The 8,350-nt window shown below is 43.9% G+C and overlaps 1 long non-coding RNA gene across 1 annotated transcript; it reads right to left on the minus strand.

The window, feature by feature from the left end:
• Positions 1–690: 690 nt before the first annotated feature.
• On the minus strand, positions 691–8,146 carry LOC147023609 (uncharacterized). Its single transcript, XR_015060297.1, has 3 exons — positions 1,696–8,146; positions 1,196–1,253; positions 691–904 (listed from the first exon to the last, which is right to left on the minus strand). It is a non-coding gene; the product is annotated as an uncharacterized LOC147023609 (long non-coding RNA).
• Positions 8,147–8,350: the final 204 nt, after the last annotated feature.

Here is an 8,350-nt window from a genome sequence, read left to right on the forward strand (position 1 = left end):
TTAATTTTATTCACAGGAATTACAAAAGACAAGGATAAATTGAAATTTTTTGACTCTGCCCCTTTTTGACTCCACCCACACAAACCCCACACAAGCCCCGCCCACACAAACCCCACCACACACAAACCCCACACAAGCTCCACACAAACCCCTCACAAGCTCAAATAAATTGAAATTTTTTGACTCCGCCCCTTTTTGACTCCACCCACACACGCCCCTCCCACCGAAGCCCCACCACACACAAACCCCACACAAGCTCCACACAAAAACTCCACACAAGCTCCACACACACAAACCCCTCACAAGCTCCACCCATATTCATCATATTCACATAATTAGTGATTAGTTAATTAGTTCCCCACACACAACATGTTTATTTAATTAAAAAATTATCCACCCATCCACACAAGCTCCACACAAAAACTCCACACACATCAACCCTGTCCACATAAACGCCCTCCCACAAGCCCTGCCCACACACGCCCCTCCCACCGAAGCCCCGCCCACACAAGCCCCTCCCACCGAAGCCCCGCCCACACAAGCCCCGCCCACACAAGCCCCTCCCACACAAGCCCCTCCCACACACACAAGCCCCACCCCCTCATCCCCCCTGTGCGCCCCCACCTTTGACCCACCACCTCCCTCATCCCACCCCCACCCTTCCCCACACACACACACGGGGAGGGGAGGGATGGGATGAGGGGTGATGGGTCATTGGGGGGGCACACCTATCCCCCCTTCATGTCTTGATCCTCTTCTTGAAATTCAGAATCAAGTAATTGTAAACAAAACAAATCTAATTTATTAATATTGAAAATATTAAATATTAATTTGCGAGAATGTATAATCTTTCCCAGCAATCTTCTTCAGATGTCTTGTGATTTCGAAACTCAGACACCATATTCTGTTTTGAAACAAAAAGTGGATAATAATTAGGTTTTATAAAGATAATTACATGGTAATATGAGTAAACCTCGTTGACCACTGAATTAACACACCAGCCTCGTTGACCACTGAATTAACACACCAGCCTCATTGACCACTGAATTAACACACCAGGAGCCTGTCATCCTTTCAAGGCCAATAAAATGAATTCCAGTGTACTGACAAAACCGCGTTCAAACTAATGATGCAACCAACATAAGACGACATTCTAAAGAGAGAGTGATATTAATAATAATTCAGAAACATTTACCTCCAGAAAATCATGTGTTGTACAAGATTGCTTCAACAGCTGATGTTGTGTGATAGTGCTGAAAAAAAAAATAATAAGTCAAGGGTATAGATGAAGAGACAGACAGAGAGAGATACAAACAGACAGGGAAAGCGACACACACACACACACACATATATATATACACACACAGACACACACACACACACACACACACACACACACACACACACACACACACACACACACACACACACACACACACACACACACACACACACACACACACACACGTCTCACCATTGGTTTAATTCATTCGAGATCAGAGACCGTGATAAGACTTCGTACCAGTCATTATAAATCATTGACCTCTTCAATAAGAGCAGAGAGAGGTAGACAGACAGACAGACAGACAGACAGACAGACAGACAGACAGACAGACAGACAGACAGACAGACAGACAGACAGACAGACAGACAGACAGACAGACAGACAGACAGACACACACACACACGTCTCACCATTGGTTTAATTCATTCGAGATCAGAGGCCGTGATAAGACTTCGTACCAGTCATTATAAATGTTTTTAAATTCTCTTCTAAAACCATTGACCTCTTCAATAAGAGCATTAATTTCATGCACCTCGTCGAGATATGTAAACTCCACTTCTTCCAACGACCTGCCAAGAAAAAAAATATATATCAGAATTATCACGATTTAATTTAAAATCAATTGCTTCATCGATCAAAGAGGAACCAACTTACAAACTTTGTGTTGAGCTGTGTTGTTCATCGGAAGAAAGATCGCTCATGTCTCAGTTGTAAAAATGAAAATCCCGTCTGGCAGAAACTTTGTCTGGCGAATCACTTATAAGACAACGATGAGGAGATTGCTTAATCATTGGGTGTGGCCACAGGAAATGACAGCTTGGAAAATAACTGGGAGATATATTTTCAAAACATACTGAAAATGCCCTAAAATGGTTTTGATTCAAATGTTTTCAGTTCGTGTTCTGAGATAAAATATAAACACGAGACCTTGTCTCACAGAATAGTTCCTATTTTTTCACAGCATGACTGTCCAAAACCACTTCCTCATTCACACAGCCCGGCCGTGTCAAAAAAAAACACTTCCTCATTTTCACGGCATGAACTGAAAACATTTGAAACAAAACTTTTTTATGGCGTGGTTTATACACAAAAATGATTTGCAACTCGGGCGGTGGCCAGATGAGATCATTAAGAGAAGTTTATCATTTCGTAATGACACAAAAGGGGTATCTTAAAAAATATAAAGATTCAAATGTTTTGTTTGTCAATATTTTAGATGGGGATTATTGTGCAAAGAAAATTAAACTATTGAAGGAATTTGAGAATGAACAAATGTTTATAGGTTCAATGAGTGAGCTGTTCAACCCTCAGGTGTTCAATTCAATGAGGTTCAACCTCCAGGTTAAAAGGGGAGACAAATAAATATACCTTGGGATAGCCTGGTTATATATATAATATAATAACTTGTGTGTGTGTGTATATATATATATATACATACATATACATATACATATACATATACATATACATATACATATACATATACATATACATATACATATACATATACATATACATATATATATATACCTACAAAGCCTGGTGTTGGCTTAGTGGTTAGGGTGGCGGCTTGGGATCCCAGTGTCCTGAGTTCAAGCCCCGTTGGCTGCTGAATTAACACCAGGGGGTTGACTCAGCCTGTCATTCTTCCGAGGTCGGCGAAATGAGTGCCAGTGTACTGGTCCCGGTGTATGCCCCGGTTAAAATCGGTGTACCAGATCCCTGTGTGTCGTAAGAGGCGACCAGCGTTGGCGTCAGGAAGGGCATCCGGCCATAAAACATTGCCTCACAAAAAGCCAAACCCCTGCACAGCAGGGAAAAACGGATAAAAAGGGGGTTTATTTTTAGGGAAAAAAAGGGAATCGCTGAAAATCCCCCATTCATTTACATGGGGAAAAGTGAGCCAGAACCAGTATATCCACCCTACTCCCAACATAGCACATCACCCAAAGAACATCATCCCCACTGTGAAGCATGGTGGTAGCAGCATCATTTAATGGGGATGTTTCTCATCAGCAGGGACTGGGACACTTGTCAGGAAAGAAGGGAAATGGATGGAGCAAAATACAGGAAAATCCGAGAGGAAAATCTGCTGCCCTCTGCAAGAAAGCTGAAATTGGGACGGAAGTTCACCTTCCAGCATGACAACGCCCCGAAGCATACAGCAAAGCCACAATGGAGTGGCTGAGGAACAACCAGAGAGTTGGTGTCAAAGCCACCCAATGCTCGCCTGTTAATACATTTATCGTTTTTAAAAGACCAGTCTAATAATATTTTTTTTATAAAGCTTTGCAGTGAAGTCTGATCCAAGTAATTTTAAAGCATTATATGTATTTGTATATTGTAATCAGTAAAAAAATAGTGTGGTAGATAAAAACATTAGAAAGGAAACTAGTACACATATTAAATGAATGGCAAGAGTCGAGTATAAACAGGCGAGCATTGGGTGGCTTTGACACCATCTTAGGTTGAAATTGAAAATCATTTGTGAATTTCAACTTCACTACACCAATAGTATACCCCAAAGGAACCTCCATGCCAAATATCAGCATCCTCGTACACATATTAATTAATGAATGGGAAGCTTCTAAATAACTTGCACCAAAAACTTAACTTTTTTTGTAGCACATCAACATTGAAATTTTTGGTGCAAGTTATTTCGAAGCTTGCCATTCATTTAATATATGTACTGGGATGCTGATATTTGGCATGGAGGTTCCTTTGGGGTATATTATTGATGTAGTGAAGTTGAAGTGAAAAAATAATTTCAAACGTTTAAAATTTTTGACCTTAACTTTTTTGTAGCACATCAACGTTAAAGTTCAAAACAGGTCAAAAATTTAAAACATTTGAAATTATTTTTTAACTTCAACTTCACTACATCAATAATATACCCCAAAGGAATCTCCATGCCAAATATCAGCATCTTAGTACACATTAAATGAATGGCAAGCTTCTAAATAACTTGCACCAAAAACTAACATTTTCACACTGACACGGAAGCTGACGCTCACGCCGGGGGTATCGCGATAGCTCTCTGTTCTTCGAACAGGTGAGCTAATAAAAATGAGGCCTTCAAGTCGAGCCCATGTTGGAACATGGAACGTTGTCTGACTGTCCGGATCGCGTGAGCAATCCAGTCGATAAGTACGTGCGTTACAGCCATCGAGGTGCGACGCAGGCAGGGCAATGCGGTCCTTCTTTGTGGATCTCGGGGTCTCCGTTCGTTTCCGCTTTGACGGGGGTCCTCAGTTCGCCTCATACGAGTTCCAAAAATTTCTGGGGCAGTGGGGAGTCCACCATGACATGTCCACACCGCATCGACCATGCTCTAACGGCCACGTCGAGGCCACCATCAAGGAGATGAAAATGTTGGTTGCCAAGACGATGCACTCGACGACGACTTTTACAGAGGACTGTTGGAGTGGCGCAACACTCCTCGGCACATGGGTTGCTCGCCGGCTCAGGTCGTGTTCGACCATCCGACACGTATCGCGTTGCCCGATAGATGGCCGCGGATGAGTGTGACGTGGAAGCTGCCACATTGCGCACAAAAACCAGAGTTCGGATTTACAACAACACTGCAAAAGCATTGAAATCACTCTGGATCGACATGGATGTGTCTATCCAGCATCATATATTAAACTGTGGAACAAAACCGCTATTATCGTCGGAATCGGACGCGTGAATGAGCAACCGACCCCCACCCCCACCCCTAAGAGGGTGCCATCTGGACATTCTGCTGGCAATGAGCAGCCACACCTGCTTTTGAGCACCGCATCACCATGATGAGTCCGGTAACTGAACTCTTGTCCCAGTTCAAATTATTCTTGTTTAGCATTTGTATGATATTTGTATACATATACGCACAACCTCGTCGTTGCTGTTCAACGGAGTATGTTGAAGGACACGAACACAACACATTGCATCCTGCAACTTTGAAAGGGGAAGTGGACCGGTGGGATGACGTTTTGTGCAAATGGTCGGGTTTTTTATTTTTGGTATACATCGTCGAGGCTCGTGTGAGAGCTAACACACAAGGCACAGCAAGGGGGCATGAGACAAGAGGGGCGGGAGTGAGAAGGCCAAAACAGTGGGGAACAGAGACATTAGGAGATGTGTGGAAGGGAGAGGGGATAGGACGGGTAACATGGGGAATACAAAATGAACATGACAAGAACTTTCAGGAAGGAAAGCAAGGAATTTGAAGGAGGTGGGCTTGGGTGGATTATCGGGGGTAGAAAAGATCGAGGCTTTGGATGGAGGATGATAAGAGGTGGTGGTGAACAGCTGTTTTGAAGGCCTGGAGGGAAGAATGGGATTGAAGAGTGAGGGAGTTTATTACAAAGGTGTGAAAAAAAGAGGAATGAAAGAGTGAAGGTGAGCAGTGATTCATGATTTTGGTAGTTTTACCAGAAGGGGGTTGTTGGCGGACCTTGAGCGCCCTGCGGCAGATATTGTCAGGAAAATTTGTCAAAATCAGGTCCAGAAGAAGTGGAGTACCATTGGTTGAGATCCGGGTCGGGAAGTTGACCGATTGGGTCAGTCCCAATGAGTCGCAAAAAGCTTTTGCTGAAGTGCCATGACAGGTGAGATACCCACACCTAGCCAACTGGCATGATGACAATTGAAGTCGCCACATATGAGGAAGAGAGAGTTTGGATGAGAAGATAGAAGTTGACGTCCATGTTTTCGGATAGTGAGGTGTAGATGGAGTCATCACTGTTAGGTGGACGGTACAGTACACATATAAACATGAGGTGGGAGTGGAGTTGAAGCCGTAGCCAGAGGTATTCCTGGGGGTGTGGGGGGTGAGGGCAGTGCATGGAGAGTGAGGAATAGAGTCTTTGATGGAGAGCAACTCCTCCACCAGGACGAGGCTCAGGTCGATCATACCGGAGGAGGGAGTAACCAGGGAGAGATACTTGGGAGTCAGACACGTCTTGGGGGAGGAAAGTTTCTGTTAGGCAGATTATGTCTGGTTTGTCAGTGGCAACCTGTATGGAAAGATCTGAAAGGTTTGAACAAAGGCCCCGGGTATTTGAGGTCCACACTGTTAATGAAGAGGGAGGTGAGGAGGCTTTGGGTGCAGGGGTGGAGGTAAGGGGGGTTGCTGAAAGAGTGTGAGGGATTGCAGAATAGCTAGGGGAGGGGGTCGGATGAGGAGGAGAAAAGGCTCTGTGGTGCTGGGGGAGAGGGGGGACAAGAGAGGGGGAAGAAGGCAGTTGAGGATTTGAGGAGGTGTAGTGAAGAGATGGAGGTGAGAGGGCAGTGGAAGGAGGCAGCTTTGTGGATGAGAGGGGGGGGCAACTTTGAGAAGGATGAGTGAGGAGGATGAATGGTGGGAGAAAGTTGAGGAGGAAGTTTTTGAGAGAGGTGAGAGGGAGGCTTGGAGGGAGAAGAGTGGGTTGGTTGCTTTGAGAGTGAGGGGTGAGAGGAGTAGAGTGAGTTGGCACTGAAGTTGGAAGAAAAATAATGGTTGATGGAAAGCGAACATTCATAGCAAACCGGGTTTTTTATTTTATTTTATGCCAGAGATGCGATTTAATACGTTTCTTGAGGAATGCAATAAAGGCGAATTCAGAGAATGGAGAGAAGAAACGCTGTAACAGTTGGATTTTTTAGGCAAGGTATGAAGGAAAGGTCGAATTGAGAGCAGTCTGTTTAAATAGTAGAAGAGTCGTGCATTATGATACAGTAAAGAGTACCACACGTGTGAAAGGAAGATGAAGCATAAGAGATAGCTTTTATTATCATTGTTTGAGAGAGTTTTCAACAGATAAGGTAATGGAAATGTTGTAGAAAAAATTGTGAGGTGAATGGTGAATTTGGATCGGTCAACGCAGAGGGTGAAAACTGATCACAGGTAAGACACAAGATGATTATTTTTTGATGTATTTTTGAAGAACAGGCAAGATTCGGGAATGGAAGGTTGTAGATCAGAATAAATCGTAAAAGTAATGGCGAGAGAGGGTCAGCTCAGTAGAAAAGATGGTGTGCTGGCAAGAGGCAGAAGAAGAAGAATCGAGACTTGTGAGTGTGCAAGGAGAAAGGTTTAAAAAAAAAATTAAGACAAGGGAGGGATAGGGGACGTTGGGAGGGATGGGGAACGTTTGAAAAGTGGGGAAGATAGAAATTGAAGGTAATAGGGAGAAAAAACAAACAAGCAGTCATAGACTGGGACTTACGAAATCGTCAACTTCACCTCTGACCTTGTCTAATAAAAGCTGGCTCTAGAGAAGGTAGCGGCGCAAACCAGAAGTTTCTACGATGATTCTGTACCAAACCATCAAAAATCGAATGTTTGACCTCACTGTGACCTTGACCTTTGACCGATTTTGACCAAAATCTAATCAGCGCAATCAATCACCCTCCTGAATCACATGGTGTAATTTGACATTGGTAGCTTCTTCCGTTCTCGAGTTATCGTGCACACACACGCGCGCACACACACACACACACACACACACACACACACACACACACACACACACACTCACACTCACACACACACACACACACTCCCACCCACACACACACACACACACACACACACACACACACACACACGACGGAAGTCATCAATATATTTACGAAATCTTTTGATTTCGTAAGTAATAAACACGATCGTACACCGAGGGGAACAAAGTATCGGCCTCAAGCACCCGGTCAGACAAGGTGGACGAAATCTCACAAAATAGCACGATTTTTGAAACAAAACCGAACAAGGAACACACAGTAACATGAAGATGAGAAAATAAACAGTTAAAACGGGACAGATAACGACCGGAAACTTAACTTTGAGATCATCAGCAGAGAGCTCTGAAAGATCCGCCGACGCTCCAAACCCACAACCGGAGTTCGGATGATGACCGGACGTGACATCACGTGACGCGTCACAGCTGTGTATGTGACGTCCGTCTTAATATCAATGTTTGATGATGATGTCTCAACAATAAACCTGTGTTGTTGCTTTCACCACGACTTGTCAACAGAACACCAAGCGACTTATAAAGTGGTTGTGACGAAACGTCTTGCTTGGCAAGCTGCTTGCTGACTGTACCC

Source organism: Eptatretus burgeri, chromosome 7 (genome assembly GCF_056783735.1).
Source record: "Eptatretus burgeri isolate ZD-2024b chromosome 7, Ebu_testis_v1, whole genome shotgun sequence".
Lineage (NCBI taxonomy): Eukaryota > Metazoa > Chordata > Myxini > Myxiniformes > Myxinidae > Eptatretus > Eptatretus burgeri.